The sequence below is a fragment of the Protopterus annectens genome, chromosome 11.part0 (genome assembly GCF_019279795.1).
Source record: "Protopterus annectens isolate FY-2018-M chromosome 11.part0, PAN1.0, whole genome shotgun sequence".
Classification (NCBI taxonomy): Eukaryota; Metazoa; Chordata; order Ceratodontiformes; family Protopteridae; genus Protopterus; species Protopterus annectens.
The window spans coordinates 224,192,595-224,218,716 of NC_056745.1; the positions used below are offsets into that span (position 1 = coordinate 224,192,595).

The window sequence follows — 26,122 nt, forward strand, 5'->3', positions numbered from 1 at the left end:
TTAAGTCCATCTTGTGAGGAAGTTTGTGGCAATTGCCCTTGACCATTTTTTTAATTAATTGTCCTTGGCCGTTTTGAGAAGAAAGGAGAGCTACTCTTACCTGAGCCCAAAGGGAATTACCAGTATTATCTTTAGAGAGTCATCCTGAATATTTAGGAGAACCATGGTTATCATACGAAATGCTGGACAGACATAGAAGAATGTCCTCATCCATAGGAATGAAAAGGCATCTAATGTCCAGGCTTTTTTGCGTGGAGTCCAGGAGCAGAATTTCTTTGTCTGCTGTGAATGGAGGCAAACAGATCCACTTGAGGTATTCCCCCCTGTTGGATCATTTCCTAGAAGACCATTCTTGGGGAGGGGCAAGTTTGTCCTGTTCTTGCTCAGTTTATCTACTGTAATGTTTTGTTCTGACGGAATGTAATAAGTCTAGAGATTGTACTGAGTTGCTAATTCCCAGGCTAGTCTGCAAAGGAGGAACAAACTGGTTCCCCAATATTTATATACCAAATCACTGTGGTGGGGTCTGGGATTACTAGAAGGTCTGGAATTCAAAGATGGTTTAAAGCTTTGAAAGCATTTAGGAGAGCCATAATGTCTTGGGCATTTATGTGTTTTAGTTTGTCCTGCTTGTTCTTCAGGTCCTGAACTTTCTCCATATTGGATACACCTCCCCGAGCAAATTCTGGGTCATCTGCAATTACAGATTTAGTAAGTGCTGGAAGGGGAAAAGGGAGGCCTAGAGTTGAACAATAACTGATTTCACCTACCAGAGTAATTACCTTTTTACAACCCCCTGCATTGGGATATTAAATGATAGGAGGTGATGGTGTTGTGTCCAAACTGAATTGACGAACCATTGCATTTTCCTTATGAAGTCTCACCAAAGGAATCATGATAATTGCAGAGGTTACGAAACCTAGAATCTTGAGATATTACCTGGCAGATGTCAGAATCTGGAAAATATCAGAAACTGTTTCTTGTAAAATTCCTGAGGAAGAAAAGCCATCATGAGGGATGTATTCTGGAGATATCTGAGAAATACTATACTTTGAGAAAGAATTGGAGAATATTTGTCCGTGTTGACCTAAAATCTCAGATTGATATTTTTTTTCTTTTGCTCAAGCTAGAGATTCTTGACAACTATTAAAAGAATTTGTGAAAATAAGGCAAGCATTTACATATATGAATGCCCTGCAAAGGTCTATTACAGGTTCCAGGCACTTTGTAAAAACTGTTGGAGATGTTGGCAACCCAAAGGTTAAAGCAGAGAACTGAAAATGTAAGCCAGGCACAGAAAATTTAAAAAAGTGTCTGAAATATTTGGAAATCAGAGTGTATTAAGAAACTGTTAAATCCAGAGTTACTAAGAAACTGAGAGGCGGAATGAGTGAACATTTTGAATTTTGGAATTTTGATGTGAAAGATTAGAAAAGCAAGGACTAAGACAGGTCTCTTGGTTCCTTTTTTCTTTGGCACCAGAAAAATCCTTGAATAAAATCCTTTCCCTATTTGATCTGGACAGGTTCTATAACCCCCTGAGATAGCACTCGATCTGGGATAAGAGGAAACGGGGACATTTTATTGGTTGGATGCTGAGGAATCCCCTTACCAGATATAGCCTTTTGAATAATTCTCAGAACCCAAGTGTCTGAAGTTATCTGCGACTACAGAGGGAAGTGAACACCTAGGCTTTGGGAAAGCTTTACTGGATTGCCAGGTGGGGAGGAGGAAAATATGATTGGGCATATAATCAGTCTGCTTTCATAAGTTGTCCTTGGTTTGGAGAGCACTGACTCTTCCTTTTTCAACCTGTCTGCCTTGCTTTCTGAAAATTTGATTGCCTATGCCATGCTGGAATTGTTTATTATGTTTCCTATGAAAAGAACCTAAAGTAAAGGAAAGTTTCTATTATAGTTCGGCATTAAGGGTTGAAATATCTGGGTAACCCACTAAATTAACTTACCCCTTTCATCAAATATTTTAATAGAAAAATAATACTTTATAAGCATTCAGAAACTCGGCTTTGATGACATCTGGTAGATTCTGAGAAAATAACTAGGCAAATCATGTCATCACTGACCCAGTGGCAGCTGCTCTAGAAACAGCGACAATGTCATAAGAACATTTTAGAGAGTGTGTAGTTAAATGTGCCACAGAATATATTAAAATTCAGAGATGCCCTAGTCTCTGAAGAACTGAAGACAATAATAACCTTTTTTATACTGAAGCTTAGACATAAACCTGACTGTACTATTCTGAAGGCTAAAGTGGAAGAATTATAGATTGTTTTTCGCAAACCAGTCAAAGGCTTTCCCATCTTTGTGATAGCAAGTAGGGTTAGCTACCATAAGGTGTTTTACAAAAGATGTTTTTTTCAGAGAAATCACTGTAGAGGATTTGAAAAAAAAGACATTTGTTGGTCTGGAGAACCTTATATAATTTCAGACTTTCTGAGGTCAGGCAGCTGACTGTCAAGCAAACTGCTGGCTGCAAGCAAAGCATCTTCTACAGCTGGTAAAACAGGAGCAAAATACAGTTGTGTGACATCTTACCATAGCAGTAGATGTCTTTCTCTTCAATTATACATTACTAAACAAAATGGATCTCCCGCCAGGGCAGCCCAAAGCTCTGCCAGTAATCCAAAGCTTAATAATCTTATATGCATCATATGTCACACCTGTACTCCCCACACAGAACATAGTTTATAAAAGGGGCGTATGGATTCAACTACCCAGAACTGAATTGCCCCAGAAGAGAACAGTCAACATAGCATAAAGGAGCTCATGCATATCCAGAAGAAAAAGGAGGAACCCTCAGCCACAAGGAAATTTAAAACAAAAACAGCACAAACAAGAGGGGGTTGGAGGGAGGGAGTGAATACTGCAAGACTGAAGAAAAGAACATCTACTGTAATGGTAAGGTTTTACACAACTGCACTATGTTCTTCTATACCACTGTTGCAGTATTCTAAATAGAAGGCAGAGTAAAAACCTCAAGAAACAGAATGGGAGGGGGAAGACTGAGAAGAGCCCTCAACAAACCTATATAAAATGATTCTAGCAAAACCTGCTCTGGCCCTAGAAACCATATCCACCTTATAGTGCTTAGTAAAGTTATGCACTGAAGACCAGGTAACAGCTGCAGGGATGGAATTGATGTCCAACCCTTAAAGAAGGCACAAAAAGAAGGAACAGATGTAGTGGAATGAGCTGTAACAGAAGTAGACTGAGATTTGCCATGAAAAGTGTAATGAAAGGAAATGGCCTTAGATATCCATGAGGACTTGGTTTGCTTAGAAACAGCCAAATCCATTGTCATGGGATAAAAAGACACAAAAATCTGGTCAGATTTACGAATGGCCTTACTTTGGATTTGCAGAGACTATTTAAATAAAACTATATAGGATCCTCTAACTACCAGACTGTGGAGAATGGAAAAAGGAAGAAAGATGTACCAACTGATTCAAGGACAACTCATTCACTACCTTGGACATAAAAGAAGGATTAGTACAAAGGGACACAATGTCCCTGTGAAAAAACAAAAAAGGACGAATCATTATAAGGGCATGGAGCTCAGAAATCCTCTGAACAGAAGTACGAGCCAGCAACAAAACAGTCTTCTAAGAACAATGTTGCAAAGAAACAGAATCTGAAGGCATAAAAGGAGCACAAGCCAATTTTTCCAAAAGAAAATTAAGGTCCCAAGGAGGAGAAATAGGTTTCCTTAGAGGTCTAATATGGAGGAAGCCTTTAAGAAATTGTTTAACCTCGAAACGAGAAGCCAAAGGAGGATTCAAGGGCAGACAAGCAGAGATGGCTAACAAATAGGCCTTCACAGAAGAATAGGCCAGGCCAGACTAGATCAACTCAGACAAATAAGAGAGGACCAAAGGGGCCCTCACTGAAAAAGGGTCCTGGTTACGATCATGGCACCAGACAGGAAATCTTTTCCATTTGGATATATAAGATTTTGTGGTTAAGGGTTTTGTTGCATCCTGTAAAACCCAGAGCAGGTCCTCAAAAAAGTGTCTGAAAGGGATCACAACTGTATTACCCACAGTGTCAGTTGAAGAGTGGACAAGTGAGGATAGATGAGATACCCCTTTTTCTGTGTGAGGAGATCCAACCACTGAGGTAACTTGTGGCAATTGCCCCTGGCCAGATGCATTAAGAGGGAGAACTAATGCTGTCTTGGCCAAAAGGGAGTCACTAGCAAGGTTTTTGATGAGTCCAGCTTAATCTTTTGCAAGACTCTTTGAATTAGAAGAAGAGGAGGGAAAGCTTAAAGAAACATGCCCTTCCAAGGAAAAGAAAGGGCTTCCATCTTCCAAGCCAGATGGTGTGGCACTCTGGAACAAACGAGAGGAGGTTGCCTGTTCAGGGAAGGTAAAAAGATCTACCTTAGGAATACTCCGCCAATGGACAAGTCTCTGTGAAGCATCCATTCATGAGCCTGTGTTTTGGACCTGCTGAGAGAGTCTGTTGCTCAATTATGCTCTGAAGGAATATAAACTACCTGAAGAGTTAACTGGTATCTGAGAACCACCTCCCCAAGGCTGAAGGGCCATTCTACAGAGGAGATGAGATTTTGTATCTCCCTGCTTGTTGACGTAATGGTGTCTGTGTACACTTTCAAGGGACCTGAAGAGAACATGGGGTGAAAGGCTTGAAGGGCCAGAATCAGAGCTCTCATCTCTTTGATGTTGATATGGTCTGAAGTCTGATGGGAAGGCCAGAGACCCTGATCTTTCAGGTGACCAAAACAAGTCTCCCATCCCATGCCTAAGGCATAGGTGAACAGTTCTTGAGAAGGGACTGGAGGCTGAAAGGGCAGGCCTTGGATGAGAGCAAACTGCTGAATCCACCACTCAAATTCTTTCTTTAGATAAAGAAGGAGAGGTAATGACAATGCTGCAGCCAAACTGACTATGTCCACATATGCAGAGTGGCAAGAGTGAGCATTGGAATAGAAGATACCGTGAACCCCAGGGCCCGGAGAAACTCCAAGGCTAGAATTGGAATAGCAGTTGGAGGAAGAAGAGACTAAAATACGGCTGTCAATGACAAAACTTTTGGAGGTGGAAGAAAGGCCAACATTAGCATTGTGTGACTCCTGCATCCCCCGATGCATGTGACCCTGAGAGGGAGTCAGGATGGACTTTTGGAGGTTGATAATGAGCCCTAAACTTTCAAAAAAAAAGAGATGGTAAACTCCAGATTCAGTAACAGGCAACTGGGAGAAGGCACATGAGGCAACAGGTTGTCTAGATATGAAAAATCTGAATGCCTTGGAGCTTGGAGAAAACAATCACGGGAACTAGGCATTTTGTGAATATCCTTCAAGCAGTAGAGAGGCCAAAGGACAAGGCATAGAATTGAAAATGAAAGGAAGAAACAGACGCATGTAAAAACTTTCTGAAAAGAGGGTGAATAGGGATATGAAGGTAAGCATCTTTCAGATCCAAAGACACCAGAAAATCCTGAAAAAGTAAAAGACGAAACAGGGTTTGAAGAGTAGGCATCCGAAAAGAAGGGACCTTGAGAAAGATGATGAGCAGGGAGAGATCCAGAATAGGTTTCCAAGCGCCCTTCTTTTTTGGAGCCAGGACTTGTGCTGTGGCACTTGCATATTAAGTACTGTGTTCTGTAGGAAGAGGCTCTAGTCTCACTGCAGTCAACTGCTGTCTGTCTGTGTTCAGTTCACATTCTAAAGACCATTTGGGTAGGGTTGGCATTATAAATAAGGTCTTTATCTCAGAGATCCTGGAATAAAAACCCTTTCCCACTTGAGAATGGGAGGGTTGAATGGTTCCTTCGATCACCGGGGTTCCTAGAACCTCTGGGAAATGAAGAAGTTGCTCTAGAGGAGGTTGAGGAATCCCTGAAAAGGTAGGTAGAGATTTCCATGCCATGAAATAACCCTGACAGATGATAGAAGGAACCCAAGTGTCTGAAATAGTGAGACACCAATTTATAAGACAAAGGGAAAGCCTTCAGAATTTGGGAGGTCAGAAACAACCTGACAAGCCTGAGTATACATACCTGGTCTTTTGGATCTGGTAATAGTTCTAAAGGCCAAAGTAAAAGCAGTGTAAACTTTCTTACCAGTCATTTCCATTGTCCTATTCTCCTCATCAGAAGGCAAAAGTTTGGAAAAGGGCAATTTGTCAGAAGAGACTGACACCATAGCAGGATCAGCAGAAGGACGTTTAAATAAAAATTGACAATCCTCAGGAGCCTTATAGAGTCTGACAAGTTTCTTATAAGCAGGAGACTTGGAAGCAGCAATGAAAGTGTCAAACAAGGCAGCCAATACAGGAGGAAGTCCTGATGGTTTAGGACTAGCCACCTGAAGCAACTTAGACTATCTTCTCTGAATATCAGACACTTGAGAAGAATTCCTCTTAAAGTATTCCATCATCCTAGCAATTGTGTCCCCAAAGGACAGTTCTTCAAAAGGCATCGTGAAGACTAGGATAAAGACCCCTCATCAGACAATGAATCCTCATCCAAGGAATCCAGTTCCCTAATCCATTTAGAAGGAGTAGAGGTCCAAGGAGGAGCAGGCACTGAAATTCCTTGAGGAGACTTCAGGGCCATCAATGCAGAAAACAAGCCATGAGTAAACTTTTGCCATTCCCTTTGAGGGTCTTTAGGATGGACCAAAATATCCTTAATTTTTTTTTGTCTTTTTTTGGAAAGGACATTAACCCTAACAAATATAAAGGTTCCAACCCTTGCCTTCATTTGATAAGATAACCAGAACTTCCTCCCTGACCAATATCTGTGGAATCCCTCTGAGGTAATCAACTGCAAGTCTCCCCTCGACGTCCAGAGCAGATGCCTGCAAGGCCTCAGAGGACATGCAAAAAGACGGATCTGTGCCGGACTCTGAAGGGGTCGCAACAAAGGAATCCAATGTAGATGCCGAAAAACCTACAAAGCTATTATCTGCTTCTAGGGAGGTGTCTGGTGGAGGCTGGACAGCTAAAGAATTTGAATGAGACTTCTTGGTTGCCTTCTTACTTAGCGAGAGTATTTTGGGGTTAAAGATTCTTCCATGGTACCCTGAGCTAACTGTTTAAGCTGTTGGTTTTCAAGATCAGTATCCAGGGAAGTCAAGTGGCTCCTAGTGTCTTAGACACAAATGCCTTATAGATACTATAAGAGGTATGGTCATAGGAAGCACGCAAACAAAACATGCTGTTCATGAAGATCATTATGGGGACTATGCCTCCCACACTGACAGTTTCCCTTCTTGGATGACAAGAACTCTAGACAGCAAAATAAAATACAAGACCAAGAAAAAAAAGGAAAAAAAAAAAACGGGGCATTTATCTGGCGGCTATGTATTCAGCACTGCAACAAGGCATTCAGGTGAACTAACAATTATGGCATTCAAACTGGCAGCAAAGAAGTTCTAAGTAGTTGCATCTCTACGTCTCTTTTGTGCTGTACCTTCTGTGTGGGGAGCATAGGTGTGACATACAGCACATACAAGATCATTAGGCTTTGATATATTGGCCAAGCTGTCCTGGTCAGGAGATCTCTTCTGTTTAGAGTAATGCAACAGTGACATAGAAAGACATCAGCTGCAGGTTGAGGAAAATCCACCTGTAAAAAATTATAATATATTTGGCTGGGACTCTGGTATTTCATTTTGTTCCCACTGCAATAACCCCTTCATTCTAATATACTATCAGAAAAAGGTAACTCTTTGGGTGGAGAATCTGAAGAAAAAACTTTCCACAAAGTCAGATTCTCAATTTAGTGGAGTAGGAACTTGACAAACTCAGTCTAAATCTAATTCCTGCCCCTCAGCCTGAGAATCAAAATCTGAGAGAGATAAACAGTCTTTTCCTTTGGAATCAAACTTCTCAGAGTGGCTTTGCAAAGAAATAACATCTGCTCCCTCCTCTGATGTTAGCAAGATTGGTTCTGCTTTAACCAAAGAGGATAGTCGGACAGCCTCTTGGTCCTTGGCTGCTTCCAGAAGACCAGACCAAGAGGGACCAACAGAAACTGCTGAGTGGTTCAGGGAAATTGATATGACCACAGCAGAGTCACTCATTTGTAGCTGAGGAATGAGGAAGCCATCAGCAAGACTGAAGCCTCCCATATGACTTTTCTCTTCTTGCAGATTGTGGAGGGTACAACTGATAAGCTCGGACCTAGGTCCATATTTCTACCAGAAAACGTGTCTAGCAGGCAGGTAGCAGAGCCTTGGTAAGTCAGTCTTGCCTCCTAACTGAGAATTAAGGTCTGAGATCATTTTTATGTGACAGGCACCAAGACAAAAGCCCTAGGCCCTAGCAACAATTTCTGACAGAAATGTTACACTTTTCTCTACAAACATTTGTAAACCTTGAAGTTATTCCCCAACGGGGTACTTATCTGGCCAGCTCTGAAGAAGTGCTGGCTGACTTTAAATCTCGAAAACCCATGTCAGAGAGCACTCTCCAGCAAGAAAGGTCTAACAGTTTTCCACATTAACCAATAATTTTACACTGCTCCCCTTGATCTTTACCATGTTTAAGGCATGTGAAAGGTGCCCTAATGCTTTGAAAACTTGCTGGTTGTCAAATCCCGGGCAGGATATGTCCCATATAGCTTAGGCTACTGCAACAGTGATCTGATTGTGATGAGTCCCTACTCTGGGCCAGCAATCAAGGAGACTCTATCTTCACCACTAACTCCGGTGAGGGACAGTCATTAAAAGCAAAGATGGATTCACATAGTATTTTCAGATGCAACTCCCTGCATCAAGCATAATTTCCCTTAAGAGCATGCAGGGACAGGGAGCACACTCCAGACCTAGTGCTGGACTCTCCTTCTCTCTCCAGACCCACATAAAACCACCCACTGGCCAGCTTTTGAGCTCTGTGTCCCAGTAGCTGACACGCACACTTGGATATTTGAGTTTCACACACACTTGCCCAAGCAAGTACTGCTCATCTTTAACCGCTGCAGGCTTCACAATGGTTATGTCAGAGGCTATCTGTCTCTTAGCAGTGGTCTGTTTTCCATCCACTAAGATTGGATATAAACTTCAGTGATAATTTGGTACCCCATTGCCTCTAGACAACTTACACTGGCAGGCTGTTTGTTATTCCTACTTGCTGACGCCTTCACCTTTTGTTCCCTACCTTGTGTCAGTGGACATTTGTATGCTACATGGCCCCTCTGGTTACATTTAAAACATCTAACCCTTGGTCCTGTCTGTGTACCTGAACTAGTGGCCTCCCCTGTTACTGGTGTACTCTGGGATGGTTTAGGCTGCCCACCATAGCTTCCCCTATAACCAAGTACAGCACTGGGCATCCTCTTCTTGTGCAGTGATGCCCTGCTTGCTATGTAGAGATCCCCTTTTCTACCCAGGTCACCTGAAGTGTTACACTCCTGGTCTGCCAACCAGATTCTCATGTCCTCAGGCAAAGTGCTAACAGCTTGTTCCCTCACCAAAAGTTCTGCCGACCCTTCCAAAGTGGTGACCTGACATCCAGTCACCCACCTGTGAAAATAATTGCTTAACTCAGCAAAATAATCACATACACTTTCATCTGCCTTGCGCCTGTGCTCACAAAACTTTTTTCTGTTAGCTTCAGGCACGAACTTAAAACATTCCAGTAAGCATTGTTTGACCATATCATAGTTTAAGCAATCCGTATCAGACAATTTAGAAATGGCAGTTACAGCTTTACCATGGAGTAAGAGGGTCTGGAACCATACCCAGAGCCCTTGGTCAACATTATACTGTTTACATGCCCTTTCAAATATGTTAATAAAGCTATCAAAATCATCAGCCTCTGTAAACTGTGGATGAACCTTACTAACCTTTATTGCTTCTTGGGTTTGGTTATTCCATTCCTCATTACCCTGCTGAAGAGTCAGCATCTCCCTCTCATGTTGGTACTGTTTCTCTTTTTCTTCGACCTCCAAGTGCCGCAGTCTCTCTTCAAGCCCCCAAACACTGCAGTCTCTCTTCTGATTCTAATTCCATCTGCTTCTCCAGTCATTGGGCCTCCAGTTCGAGTCTCTAACTCCAGAGAGATTTTTAAGTCCTCTGAGGTAAAAGTGAACTGCCCTGTTTCTGAAGACTGCACATCCCCATCACCAGCCTGTTATCTTCAGGGCTGTTGGTTCATGCTGCAGCTGTGACCAAGGCTGAAATAATTTCCTCTTTAGTCAGGTTGGCATGCACCAGTCCTTTGGCTTAGCACACCTTGGTCAACTAGTTCTTTGTCAGCTTGCTGTAATCCTCTGCTGACATCCTTGCCTGCTTTCCCTGACTAAATTAAACTAACAGAAATAAATAAAACTGTTGTGAAAATGAAACTCTGTATGTTTATCTTGTGGCTGCTGAGAGTATACACACCTTCAGTGACAACTGCTCACCAGTTACTGAAGTTCAATTAACATTCCACCTAGCTGCCACCAGTATGTGGTAGGTCTCTACTGTGAGCCAGCAATCAAGGAAACTCAATTCTCACCACTGACTACAGTGAGGGACGGTCACAAAGAGCAAAGATGGATTCACACAGTATTTTCAGATGCAGCTCTCTGCACCAAGCACAATTTCTGTAAGAGCACACAGGGAACATGCTCCAGATCTGGGTCTGGACTCTCCTCTCTCTAGACCCACACAAAACCCCACACTGTCCACTTTGGAGCTCTGTGTCCCTGTTCCTAGTAACTGACACATGCACTTGGATATTTGAGTTACGCATACACACCTGGGAAAAGCTGGTATAGATTTATTAGCTGTGCCCCTTCCTGCCCAGACTCTGAGGTAATCACAATGCCACTGGTCATGTACTAAGGCTCTTACAAAGAGTACCCAATTATACTGTGTAATACAAATGGTAGAGAGTGACCAAAGCAGCAAGGCGTTCAGGAGCAGCCACAGTGTCACTAAAACAAGCATAAGTACTCTCAAGGTGTTAAAAGTATTCTCTAAAGGATCAGCCACAATGAAAGGTATTAAAATATTTAATGATATATAATAAGACCGAAAACATGAGAATACTGAATACATTAAACAACAGAGTTTCAACCACAGAGATATAAAAAAAATAATACAGTTGGATAGTTTCTCAAATGCAGAAAACAATGCTAAACTATTCTCACTAAATGTCCCGGACTAACTAAAGAATTACTGTTTCCTGACTATTTACTAAAGCAAGGCAAGCTAATGTGGGCTGAATGTCTTACCGCAGCAAAAGCCAGATATCTTTCTTTGTGTGTGTGTGTGTGTGTGTGTATGTATATATATATATATATATATATCTCCTATCAGAAATCTTTTCTGTCAGGTTCCAAAGTGCTGCTGTGAGGGTTCCAACGAAATCTGATGCTTGTTAGAGGATGACGTCACCTCTGGTCACCTGACTTTGGTACAATACACACACACACACACACACACACACACACACACAGCTTTGCTAAGGTCTGTGACAACATCTGAAATATATAACACAATTGCAAACTTTCCACCCTTCCAGGGTCCTCTGATAAACATACACATTTGATCAGTTACAACAACACAGCCTAATATACATGCATACATTCTTTCTGTCCAGCAGGGCCTACTGTTGAGCATTTTTAACACAAGTATCTTTACAAATATATTTTAACTCAAATATCTGTACAAATCAGTGTGATAGTCAAATAACATAACAGTCTTTACAAAACTCTAGCTAACTCTGCCGGCATATGTACACATATAATGCCCTACTCTCACTGGCACAGAAGGTACTACCTCATAACATCACACTGATGATGAACATTAAAGGACTGGGATAAGGAGAAGAGGGTAATACTCTTTAAGGGACCTACATTTGTCAGGAGCAGACTGGAAGATTTCAAGCTCCAAGATAGAGAGGGATTGGGAGATTATTAAATTCTTGGACCATTAAGGACTCCGGCATCTGATGCAGTTCTGTAGCATGGAGAGATGTAGTTCTAACCAAGAGCATGGGAGTTACGGATGTCCAGGTGAGGGAACCATTTGCAAACAGTGGTCATGCTATCAACAGGCAGAAATGAGTACTTGAAAAGTGGAGAAAGCAATACAAGGAGGTTAACAGAAGAACAGCAAAGGAGGTGAGGACGGCAAAAGATAGAGGTTGAAGGGGAGTTGACAACAGGTCATGTAGGGGAGCAAGTATGTTTTGTGATGTAGAAGAAAGGAGGAGGATAATGATATTCTTGACCAGTCTGAGCAAATATGGGAAGATCAGTGAAGACTGGGAAAAAGATGAGAGTACATTAATATTTGACTTTATCTTTTCACAAAGAAAAATTATGGAAAACTTACCATGCTAGGATGGGGGAGGTATGTCAAAATGGGGACAGCAGTGGACAGATATCAGGATGTAGTGTGTGAAGAGGTGGGGAAGAAAGAACTGGTTGCCTTTAATGAGGATGCGACACAAGGACCAGATGTGTGTGTTGGCAAATCCCTTGGTGGAGATCTTAAGCTGATTGTTGGTCTTTACAGAAATGCCTGAAGACTGGAGCACAGCAAGTGTTTTACCTTTTTTTACTTGGGGGGAGGCAAGAAAAATACAGAGAATACATTTCTATTGGTCTAACAACAGGGGGAGGAAAAGTCATGGACAGAATCCTGAGGGAGCAGGCTGGATGCTTTCATTAAAGACAACAATATGGATTCCTGGAGGAACCTTTCTTTTGTCTGAAAATGTGTCCTTCTCCTAAAATTAAAAATTCCAAATATTGAGTTTCATTTCTTTACAGAAGCTGTACTAACTTTGACACTTGTGAACTTTGCAGGTAAGAAATTTGTTATTTTTTTTATAATAGACTATTTGGATAATTGACTTTTTCATTTCAGTGTTGTTGTGCATGAGGATGTAGCATTCAGTGAGATGCCATTATCAGTTTGTGAACAGAAGAAGCTGTCTGTCAAACCTGATGCAGTTTTATGATTGGGTTGCCAAAACGATTGACAGAGGTGTACCAGGATATTAGTAAACATGATCTCTCTGGATTTCGCTAAGACCTTTGACTCAGACTAGAACAGCTGGTTGATAAGAAGACTGTTATGTAGAGGGTAGGACCAAGAATGAGTAACCAAAATGCTGCATAATTGAAGGCTAGGTGATAACAAGGATGATGTCAGAATTAAGGAAAGTGACTAGCAGATGTACCACAGGGGTCACTTCTATGTCCATTAGTTTTCAATGTGTTTGCTTCTCATGTATTTGAAAGAAAAGAGATCTGTATCTGGTTGATGACGCAATGATAGATTCAGGAGTGGAGGATAGAGAAGAGAGTCTGAAAAAAATTTGGAAAAGCTGACCAAATGTAGAGAATATTGGTAGTGTGGGTTTTCTGCAGACATATACAAAGTACTTCAACAGCCCTTATGTGAAGTTTTCAGTAAGGAAAAATGGAACTGTTGACAAAAAAGCGAGAGTTGTGAAGGTATTGATCACATCTGTACTGGACCACCAGAGGTGTAGTAAGAAGTCTGTGTCGACAGCACACAAATGATACCCTGAAGTGTATCTGCAAGGGCTTAGACCTTTGAAGCAAACTAGTAATGCATCTGCTATACCAGGTTCCAGTCAGTTCACACCCTGAATATCATATGCAGTTTTGGAGGTTATACAAGAAAAGGAGCATTAGTATGCTGGTGGCAGCCCAAGTAAAGCCATTTGAAAGGTGCAAGAGATGGAGCAGCAGAAAAAATATTACCAGTGACTAGAGGAGTTGTTCTAACTATAGGGCATTAGAGACAGGAGAGACCTGGTATTGGTGCATGAGATTAATTTAAGAGAGATGCAAAGGATCATCTTGAGCAAGAAAGGCAAAGTTAGAGGGAAGGAGAAGAGGCATCAGATATGAATGGACTGGGGGATTGCTTCATGTGTCTGAAAGTATTTTTTTTTTACAGAAGATGTTGCTGGCCCATAAAATGACTACTAGAATTGATGCTTGGGAGGATTCATTGTGGCATTCAGGAGGGCAAGGAGCAAGCACAGAAGGGGGTAAGTGGGCAAACAGGGATACAAGTAGAATGTTGAATGCACTTAAATAGCAGACTAAAAAGAATTACTCTGTCCTTATTCCATCAATAATGTATTGTAATGCATTAGGAATGAGCCATTTATAGACCTCTGAGAAGGACCACAAATCAGAGGATGTTTTAATACCGAGTTACCCTATGGAAGCACTTGTAGACCTAGAAGAAGAACCAGTCAAGGATTGTGGAGGAACATTAATTGGGTTCGTCACACTCTAGTAGGATTTGATCATTAAATGTATCATTTGTGACAGGGAGATTAAGGGTGATTGCAACTGTGTAGAACCACTGGTCTGTAGCCATAGTTAGATCATCAGCCACTTCACTGAATGCATTTAGATCTAAAATCAGGCAGATGTGGATCCCGGAATCCACAAGATTCCAAAAAGGATTCAGGCTACAGAAATTGCATTGTGTTGTATATTTGCAGATTGACCAAATTCTGTATTTGTGAGTGTATGCTAATTACAAAATGTATGTCTGGCTTCCTAATGCAGAGATAAAGCCGTACTGCACCCTGACGTCCTGGAATCATCTAATAACTCAGGCACTGGAGGAGCCTGCAAGAGAGAGATTGGGACCAAGTGACCAATATCACTTCACCCACCCTGGAAGGGTGGGAGGGAGTGTATGGAGTTTAGTGTGTGGAAATGGGATGGGCACTAGGATCTGGTAAGCTGCATTCACTATATAAATTTTCTGCAAACGTGCAAAGCACACACAAAACAAAGATAGAGGCATAGCAGAACAGCTTTTTGCAGAAATGTACATCAGCAACCAGAGCAGGGATTAGGCTAGAACAAGCAAAAATAAATGCTTTCATTAGTTGATAGCCACTGGAGCTGGACTGTCATCCCCCCACCTGACCTGATGAAGTTAAGTTTGATTCTGCCCCTCTAGCATGACCTGACAGTGTTTGCCAGTGGAAGACTAAACCCCTTGAGAAGAATGGATCCACCCTACCATGGTGATGTGGTAAAACTTCATACAGTTGGGCTGAAACAATGGGTCAAGGTGTATCCATAGGCTTTGAAAGGGCAAGGAGAGGTGAAAAGAAAAACAGTATCTATGACATTGTAGTGGAAACTTCAGTGCGTTTATGGTATCCTTCTTCTTTTAGTTGTTGGCATGTCTGTAAATATATATAATTTTGTTAAATGCAACTGTGTTCAGACATCTTTTAGATTGCATAATAGTCCAGCATTTATTTATAACAATACAGAGTGGAAATTCATGCTGTAGTACGAGTAAAAAATATATTCATCTTTAGTAAATGAACTATTGTTAGTAGAATGAGAGAGCTAACACTGAGGACTATCCTTAATGTCCTATGATTAGTTTATCTTCTTTGCTATACAGTATTTGGCATCTTTATCCAGATTTCCAGAGCTGTAGCAGTGGAGATTAGTGTCCTAGACAGAATACTGATTTGGTGCCTCTCTCAACCTGCTGTTCGTAAGCAAGACTGCCATTGCTCAGTGAGTGGGAGCTTGTAAATTGTTAGATTGTGGCAACAAGTTATTAGGTTGCTATATTAAGAAAAAACTACTTTTGACTTTTTCGGACATAGGTACCCGTCAATGGGACTGCTCTGGTACAGGCATTCTAAATAAATGTGACTTACATATGTTTTTGGTACGTGGCCTCACATGAAAATGAGAAATGATCGATAGGAATTCAGGTCATTTACATCATGCCTGCATTATTATTCCAGCAACATATGTTAATAACTTCCAACGAGCATGTGGCTTAACCAGACCAACAGTCTCCAGGTGAAAACAAAGGTGCATCATATCTATGTACCATTGTGTAAAATTTTACCATAAATTTAGATGAACTTGCCTTCACTCCTGCAGTATTCTGATCTTTTTAATTTATCTAAGTATCTGGAGGAGGGAATATGTAGGATCATAGAGATTCCCAGGGTGTTGAATGCTGGTATCCCATTTTTTGTTAATTGAAGTTTAATGAATTCAAATAGTTAAAAATGCTTGCAAACTCAAAACAAAAAAAACAAGTCAGCTGTCTGTCTACTACAATATGGACATTTAGAGAGTTGAGTCAAATTTAAAAAGAATAAGAATAGACATTGTAGTAGGCATTGTTTAAAATCATCAATTATTGAAGAGTAATTGAATAAGGGACACAGACTTTAATGTTAGATTTAATGCTTCCAAGATCTTGCTGTCTTCAATTAATAATAATTTTTTTTAATATTCCCTCAATAGAGAACATGTTTATTATTATTATTATCTTATATCAGTTTTATATTATTATTATATATTTTTATCTTTTCAGAGCTTATCAGAGAATTCACAGATTCTTTGAAATATATTTAATAAAATAATATTAAAAAAATTATTAAAAAAATTTATTTTATGTCTCTCTGATAATTATCATGATATGATAATTTTTCTCTTTCTCTTTTTTTCTCTTTTAAAATAACCCAAGAAATACCCCAAGAAAAGAATTAAGATTCCTTTATTAATTTTAATTTTTTATTAGGGGGAATTTATTAAGTCTATCAACTTATTCCCAACTACTAATGATGGTTGGAATTATGGAATAGTTTTTTATATATTTAGTAGGTTTAATGAGGTAGGTAGTTTTTGAATGAATTGATTTTACATTAAGTTACATAATTTTTAAGTCATATTCCTCTATGTTCCTTAGAGTCAGAAAGTTGGTTACTTTTACAGTTAGTTCCCACTTTAGTTTATGTCCAGCTTTAGTGGTTGCCATTTTGGATTTTTTCTATCAAAGTCTATGCCCATTAAATAACCCTGTCAATTAATTTAATCAAGTAATATTATCAATAATCAAATGAGTTCGAAGTCTCTAGACATTCTTTTCTCTCATCAGTTTCTCATGTTATCCTCTTTTCCCTCCTTCCCAAAGAAATAAATTTTCCCTATATTCCTAAATTCTAAATTTTTCCTCATTGATTCCTAAGTTGTGTAGCTCTTCTAAGTATATATATTTCTGGTAATTATATTCATTTTGGTAGAACATTCATTTTGATAATTGGTTCACTTGTCATCTCATCATATTCAAGTTTATTCAAGTCAAGTTGACTCAAATGTTAATAATGAAATCTCTATTATCAGTTGAAAATAAAATACAAAATAATCAGTTTTAAATTCAATTCTTCCGTTAATACTTTTCCTTTCGTTAATAGCTTGTATAATTAATGTAGGTAATGAAAAGGTGTAAAATTCTTTTTTTTTATAATATTTGATATTTTTAATTTCTTTGTCTTCTCTTAAGCTTTATAAATCTTCTTTTTTATTCTTGTCTTTAATTGGTGTGGTGTGGTACACTGGTACATATATTTATATTCATACTTAATATTATTTATTTTCCATATTTTATTTTGTTGGAGGATTGTAAAATAGTGTTGGAATTGTGTAAAAAAATTTTAAAAATAATGGTTCCAAATAAAGATTAAACAAAATTAGGAATTATATTTTTTAATTACTCCTGCAGTATTCTTAACAGAAGGGATTCCCTGCAGTGGAAGCCCAAACATCTGGCCAGTCTACCAAAGATTACTTGTTGCTTTCAAAAAGGTACGCAAAACATTACCCAAGCACTCCTTGCATAGCATAGGGCATAAAGGTGACAGTCAGGCCTACCATAATCAAAACTGAATCCCCCAGTAGGAACACAGTCCAAGAAAACCAAGAGGTAACCTGTACATCCAGGAAGGCAAAAGACTAGGGGGATGGAGGAAGGAAGTGAATACTGCAGCAGTGAAGCAAGGACATCTACCATTATGGTAAGATTTTACCCAACTGTTACAGTCACTGCTGCAGTATTCTTAGTGGATGGGAGAGTTCCAAAGCTCAAGAGGAAACATGGGGGGACACAGAAGTGCCCCCTAAAAAGCCATGAAAAATGGCACTACAAAACCATCCCTAGCTCTAGAAATCCCATCCAACTTGTAGTGCTTGGCAAAGGTATACACACAAGTCCAGTTAGCTACCTCAAGAATAGAATTAGTATCTAAGCCTTTGAAGAAAGGACCTGACGAAGCCACAGCTCTGGTAACATGAGCCTTAACTGATGGTCAAAGTCAAAATCAAAATCACTCAATCAGTGAGCTACAAAACCAGAATCCAGAGTTTGCTCACATAATAGAAGGTGATTTTACTTAAGCAAATCTGAAAACAGTTTTACCTCTTTACTTTCAACATATGGCCTTTGCAACAAGGGGAGAGAACATTCTGGATAAGGTAAACACCAATGTCAAGCTAGCATGTAAGGCAGTACCTCATCCACATCTGGGTAAATCAGATCATCTCTCCATTATGCTACTACCAGCATATATAGGCCATTGTTAATCAGAGGAAAGCCGTCTAGGAAACAAATAAGGGTATGGGCAGAGGGAGCTGTCTCAGCACTCCAGAACTGCTTCGAAACCATAGACTGGAATATATTCAAGGAGGCGGCTACTATGGACCACAAAATTAACTTGGATGAGTTCACAGAGTCTGTGATGGCCTATATATCAAAGTGTGTAGATGATGTCAACAAGAGCATCTTCACACGAGCGAATCAGAAACCCTGGCTCACAAGTGGAGTGTATGAGCTCTTGAAGACACACAATGCTGCCTTTTAGTCTAAAGACAAAGATGCATTTAGGGAAGCCAGAATGAAACTAACTAGAGGAATAAGAGAGTCTAAACGGGCTTATGGACAGAAAATTCAGGGTCACTTCTCAGACCTGAGAGACTCTAGGTGTCTGTAGCAAGGTATAAAAATCTGTATCAGACTACAGGCCCCTACCTTCTCAATGTGATATTAACACAGAGTTTCTCAACAAGCTCAACACCTACTTCAGCATGTTCAAAAAGGGAAACAGTATAACGGCAATGAAACTGCCTGCCAACCATGAAGACTGAGCACTCTGCCTTCGCCCAGTGAATGTTCAAAGGGACAGGTAAACCCAAGAAAGGCAGCTGGTCCTGATAATATTCTGGGGTGGGTGCTCAGGGACTGTGTGCTGAACAATTAACTAGTGTTCTCACCAACATATTCAACATCTCTCTGCATCAAGCCATAGTACCCAAGTGCTTCAAGAATACAACCATTATACCACTGCCCAAGAAATCTCCACCCTCAAGCCTGAATGACTACTGCCCAGTAGCTCTCACCTCCACTGTAACGAAGTTCTTTGAGAGACTGGTCAAAGACTGCTTAACATCAAGTCATCCTGCAACACTGGACCCACTCCAATTCACTCTAGAGCAGATGCCATCTCACTGGCACTTCATTTATCCTTGGCACACCTGGAGAACAAAAACTGTTATGTCCACATGTTATTTATTAACTTCAGCTTGGCCGTCAACATGGCCATCCCCCAACACTTGATTGAGAAACTGGTCCATCTGGGTGTTAGCACTCCTTTATGCAACTGGATTCTGGACTTTCATATTGACAGACCACAAAAGTTATGTATAGGCAACAACACCTTGATGAGCTTCACACTGAACGCTGGAGTACCTCAAGGATGTGTTCTGAGTTCCCTGCTGTTCACCATGCTGACCCATGACTGCAATCACTAGATACAACACAAACCACATTATTAAGTTTGCAGATGATACTACAGTGGTGGGTATCATCAGCAATGGTGACAAAAAAGCCTACAGAGAGGAGGTGAACCAACTGATTGTCTGGTATGACAACAACAACCTGGCTCTTAATGTGAATAAAACAAAGGACATAATAGTAGACTTCAGAAAGAGAGACAAGGCTCATTCTCCACTCACAATTAAATGAGAAACAGTGGAAAGGGTGAAGATAACCAAGTTCCTGTGGGTGCATATTGATGAAGACTTGTCTTGGTCAATAAACACTAATCACATTGTCAAGAAGGTGCAACAGCATCTACACTTTATAAGAAGGTTGAGGAGAGCAAAACTACCACCTTCAGTTCTCACAACCTTCTACAGGGGTACCATCAGAACCATCCTGACTAGTACTCTCTCGGTGTGGTATGGAAACTGCATGGTTTCAGATCACAAATCTCTCCAGAGGGTGGTGAAAGTGGCGGAAAGAATTATCACATCCACACTCCCATCTATCCAGGACTTGCACTCTGCTTGGTGCCTCAGCAGAGCCATGAAAATAATTGCACTCACATCGCCCATGGTCTGTTCTCGTGTTTGTCTTCAGGCAGGAGATACCATAGCTTACGTTGCAAAACCACCAGATTTAATAGAAGCTTTTTTTCCACAAGCCATCAGACTTCTGAACTCCAGTAATAACATACAACATGCTGGTCATCGAAGTCTGGAGTTACAAAGCTGAAGTAATTCGCAAACATATGCAATAACTTTATGAAAGTACAATTTTATACCTTATCTGCAATATTAATGATGCCAAGTTAACATTCTGTGCAGTATGCCAGGTTAACAATCCATTGAAGGCGAAATGCTGAGGTACCAGTATAAATGCACGGATTGAATTCTGCCCTTGGTGTTATGGTTTTTGGAGTCTTTCCAGTTCCTATTCTACTGTTTTTTTATATTTTATGCTTGTTTCGGTGGTGTGTTGTCAAAAGGAGCCTTGGTGAACTTCTGCAAAACAAAATTAATATCCCAGGGTAGAGGAACAGGTCTCCTAGGAGGTCTAATATTAATGACGCCTTTAAGAAATTGTTTAAACCTCAAATCTAGCAGCTAAAGGAGGAGAAAAATACAGACAAGCAGAGATGGCTGCTAACTGGGCCTTAATAGAAGAATAAGCCAAATGAGCATTGTGCAACTCACACAAAAGAGAGCCAGAGGAACAGCCACAGTAAGTGGGTCCAGGTTATGAGAGAGACACCAAGTAGAAAACCTCTTCCATTTGGATAAGTAGAATTTCCTAGTAGTAGGCGTCTGGGCTTCTTGCAGGACTTGCAGCACATTCTCAGAAAAAAGGTGTCTGTGAGAAATCAAAATCTTGTCACCCACAGTGTCAGTTGAAGTGTGGACAGGTGGGGATGGATAAGAGATCCCTTGCCTTGTGTGATTAGATCTAACCTGTGAGGTAACTTGTGATGATTGCCCCTGACTAGATGCAGAAGTAGAGGAAACCAGTGCTGTCACTGCCAGAAGGGAGTCACCAACAAGATTTTGGGAGCATCCTGTTGAATTTTGAACAGGACTTTCGGAATGAGAGGAAGGGGAGGCAATGCATAAAGAAACATCCCCTTTCAAGAAAATGAGAGGTTGTCCACCTTCCACACCAGAGGACCTGGGACTCTGGCACAAAACAAAGGAAGTTGTCTGTTCAGAGGGGAGGTAAAAAGATGCACTTGAGTACCCCACTGGTAGATAATGTCCCACAACACATCCCTGTGAAGCATTCTTTCATGGGACTGAGTTAAGGACCTGCTCAGGATGTCTGCCACAATGTTCCGACTGGAAAGGATATAAACTGCCTGAAAAATAACTTGATACTTGACAGCAAAATCCCATACCAGAAATGCCAACCAGCAATGAAGATAAGATCTTGTTCCTCCCTGTTTGTTGATATACCTCATCACTGTGGTATTGTCTGTGAACAGCTTGAGAGGCCCTGGAGAGAAAAGACAATGAAAGGCCTGATGAGCCAGCAGAAGAGCTCTTATCTCTTTGATATTGGTGTGCTCCATCTGCTGACAAGGCAACCACACTCCCTGTACTTTTAGGGAGTCTGACATTGATGTTCTGCTCTCGCTGATGAGACAAACACACTCCCTGTACCTTTAGGAAGTCTAATATCACCCTCCCATCTTATGTCTGAAGTGTTTTTGAATAATTCCTGATATGGAAGAGGGGGATAAAAGGGATCCCTGTATTCAGAGACAACTGTTGAATCCACCAGTGAAGTTCCTGTCTGAGACGAGGAAGAAGAGGAACTTCAAAGTCTAGAGGATGTGCATGTTGAAGCCACACTAATTTCAGAAACAACTGAAACTTTCTCATGTGAAGTTTGGCCAGAGGGGGCATCGGAATGGTGGATGCCATGAAACCCAGAGCTCTCAGAAACTCCCTGATGGTAATGGAAGCCAAAGGAAGAAGAGTTTGAAAGAATGGAATGAGAGTTAAGGCCTTTGGCGGGGTTAGGGATGAAAGCATTGGCACCTTCTGAATCCTACAACCCAGACAAACATGATCCTGAGAAGTGTCAGAAAACACTTTTTGAAATTTACAGTGAACCCCAGGCTCTGAAGAAGGGAAATGACAAAATGAACATTTTGCAAAAGGGTCTCTGGAGAGGATGCCTGAATCAGCAGGTCATCTAAGTAAGGATAAATTTGGATCCCTCAAACCTTCAGAAAGCAATCACAGGAGCAAAACATTTGGTGAACACCCGTGGGGCAGTAGAAATGCCTAAGGGCAAAGCAGGCAACTGAAAATGCCAGGAAGCATCAGAGAAACACAAAAACTTCCTGAAAAGAGGATGGATTGGTATATGGAGATGAACATCCTTGAGATCCAGAGACACCATATAGGCCTGAGGAAGCAAGAGAGGAAAGAGAGTCTGAAGGGACAACATCCGAAAGGAAGGCCAAAAAAGAGGGCACTAGAAACAGTATTTATAGAACCCTTTCCACCTTTCAGTTACAGTTACCTCCTGAATAGTACCCTAAGTCGAGAGATTTTGAAGAACCTTTGGGAAAAAGGAAAGTTGTTCCTGAGGAGGCTGAGAAATGCCCGTAAAAGGAGGATGGGATTTCCAACCCATGAAGTACCCTGACAAATAACCACTCTTCCTACTTGTAATAGAAGGGAGGGATTGCCTATGAACAAAGGCAGGCTTAGCAGGGTAGTTTCTCTGAAAATTAGGTACAGGAGAAACACACGTTTAATTTCCTGTAAGGCCTTACCCTTATCCTGAAGGGGCTTAAACCAGCAGCAGCTTCCCCAAACAAAAGTTTAGAATCCGGAGGAGCATCCATCAACTTAGCTTTAATATCATCAGGTAGAGGTTGAAGCCTAAGCCAAGAATACCTCCTCATCATTGAACCAAAAACAGCAGCCCTAGAAGAAGCATCTGCTGCATCATAACTACTTTTGATAGAATGACAAATGACTTGAGAGGAAGTCCCTAGCAAGGAAAGAACAGAAGTTTTACCCTTGGAGTCTGGAAAATCAGAAATAAGTTGACAGGCCTGAGAAAGAAGAACTGGGCAGAGAATCAAGTGCATGACAGGCATTGGAAAAAGCATCCAGCAAAGCAGCCAAAACAGGAAGAATAGCCACAGATTTAGGGGAGTCCAACTGCATCAACTCAAAGTACCTCTTATGGATATCAGAGACCTGAGCACAATCCCACTTAAAACAATCCATCATTCTAGAAAATGTATCCACAAAGGAAATTTCCTCAAAAGGAATGGCTGGACTAATAGACTCCTCCTCCTCTGATCCATAGTCTAAAGGAGAAGGAATTTGAGTAGAATAAGTCAGGGATTCCTTATCCGAATCCAACTCATCCTCAGAAGAATCCTGTTCTCTAGCCCTTTTAAGGGGAATAGAGGACCAAGGAGGAGCAGGAACCAAATCCCCTTGAGGAGGTTTTAAGGACATTCATGTAGCAGTTAGCCCCTGAGTGAAGACCTGCCACTCACTTTGTGGATCTGTAGGAGCAGAAGAAACATGTTTAATTTTTTGTTTCTTCTTTAAGGAACATCCCCTCCAGAAAGCTAAGAGGGCTCAGACCCAGGACAGCAGTCGAGAACCATAGTAGGAACTGTTTCCCCAACCAAAAACTGAGGAACTTCTCTAGGCCCCTTGGAAAAAATCAGCTGTGGTTCCTCCTGAACTTTCAAGACGGACACCTGCAAAGCCTCTGTAAATGTGCTGCCAGCCAGACCCTCACCAGCCTCCGACATAGCAGAGAAGTCCAACAGCACAGCCGGAGTGAGCCTCCAGGTTTGTAATAACCTCGGCAAAAACACCTGGTGGAGGCTGGACAGCAGAAGATTCCAGTCGTACCTTTTTCACCTTCTTCCCAAATGGCTGACCCTCAGGGCGGGAGATTCCTTCCATTGTATCTTTGCTGAGAACTTAAGACACTGGTTCTCAAGATACAAGGAAAAGGAAGAAAGTCTACTACTAAGGGTTTTTGGAATGAACACATGACAAATAGAACAAGATGTATGGTCATCAGAAGCTCCTAGACAAACGTGGTGGTCTTATGGGGGAATCTGTCTCCAACACTGGCATTTACGCTTCCTGGATGACATTAACCCCAAGGAGAATAAAAAAAGTAAGAAAAAACAAAATCCCAAATCAGGCATTTATCTGTAACTGCAAAAGAAGTCAGCAAACAGGCGTACGTAGTCACTTGAGCATGAAAATACGTTCAACTAGCTGAAAGACAGGTAAACAGATCCACAGTAAAAAGATACGTTCAGACTGCCAGCAAAGATTATGGTAGGCTCGAATGTCACCTTTATGCCCTACACTATGCAGTTAGGGTTTGGGTGATGTTTGGTGTACCTTTTAAAAGCAACAAGTAGTCTTTGGTAGACTGGCTGGATGTTCTGGCTTCCACAGCAGGGAATCCTCATCTGTTAAGAATACTGTATCAGTGAATGTAAGGACATTGCAGAGTACAAAAGGGCAGAAATGCTTAGTGAGGTAAACATGAAAACATGACAATCACTACAATTCCTTGGAAAAGACCAAATGGCTTCCCATTCAAGGCAGAGCCAATCCCTTTCTTGGCTCCCTTCTCTTTAAACTCCTGCACCACAATACACCATCCCCCTAGCTATGAGACTAACCGTGTACAGCCCACAAAACAATTTAACAAGCCAGTCCACTAATGATCCTACTGTCAGTAACTCCATCCACCAAACTTCATTCCACAGACCACATCTTCTCTGTTCTTGCCCCTAAACTGTAGCAGTCTTTGCCACCTGAACTTAATGAAATTAGAGAAGTTCAGACATCAGTTCAAACAATACCTAACTGAATATAAGTGCTCATGTTAGATTACAGGCTATGCCACCTAACCATGGTTGAATTATTACATTCTTTTCAGAAAACCTTGGATGCTGAATCTCTTAACTTTTCCAGTTTATAAACTCAGTCATTGCTTTCCACTTCTACCTTATACATTCATTGCTATATACCTAATATCCACTTCTCCTGTTAATAGTGCTTGTACTACAGCTCTTAGTATTCTACAATTTCTACTCTCTTCTCTGCTAAAATTTCACTCCATACTGGTATGCTATGTCCATTCTTTTGGTTGAGCCACATTTACCTCAACTATTATCACCTATTTTTTTTTGCATCATATACTACTTTTTAACTATCTTTGTAAATACCTGTATTTTTTTACAGCTATGTTATATTTTGATACTATACTGTATAATGTATTTATACATTTAATGTTACTTTACTGTTGTTACCAGAGCTAGATCATGGTCAGGTGGGGCAGGGTAACAGATCAGCCTCCCCCCTTTTCAGCAGCACCCCCTCCAGCCATTCCAGTGTCTCATTACTTGGCTATTTTTCCCAGTTATCAACACTGTTAAACCTGTCCGTGTGCATATTGTTTTTTCTTTAATTCTACAGTGATTAAAGATATTTAAAACTTTTATTTCAAAGTTTATAGTGCAAAGAATGATGGCCATTTGCTAAACAAAACAGTACAGTCTCATAATGAAAACAGATATAGCATGAGCAGTAAGCTTCTCTGCCCTTGAAACTCACATTCATTGACTTGGCATTGAAACCCACATTCAAAGAAAATGGATCGGGCTAGTGGCGGGATTAAGTTTGCCTTTGGGCTATTTTGAAACCATAGGCCCCTTGCACACATTTTTTAGACCATGCATACATGCAGTGTTGGATTTAAGCAGGGGCACACAACGCTTCTTTTTAAAGCTGTTCATAACTCCATATAAAGCATTGAACTGTTATGTTGTTGAAATTGGAAAATGTACCTCCAAAATAGTACTGTTCTGTGTTTTTTTTTTTTTTTTTTTTTTTTTTTTTTGAATGCAGAGATATGTCGGAGATGCGATTGGAGGTTACATGTAGGTAATCTATATGAAGATCCTGAATTGTTCCTCCAACTGCATCGT

General features: G+C 40.7%; 1 protein-coding gene across 3 annotated transcripts in view; it reads left to right on the forward strand.

The window, feature by feature from the left end:
* The window catches only part of LOC122815283 (centrosomal protein of 83 kDa-like), a 1,332,042-nt gene that overhangs the window by 913,164 nt on the left and 392,756 nt on the right, over nt 1–26,122 (forward strand). The gene's annotated exons all lie outside the window — the stretch shown is intronic.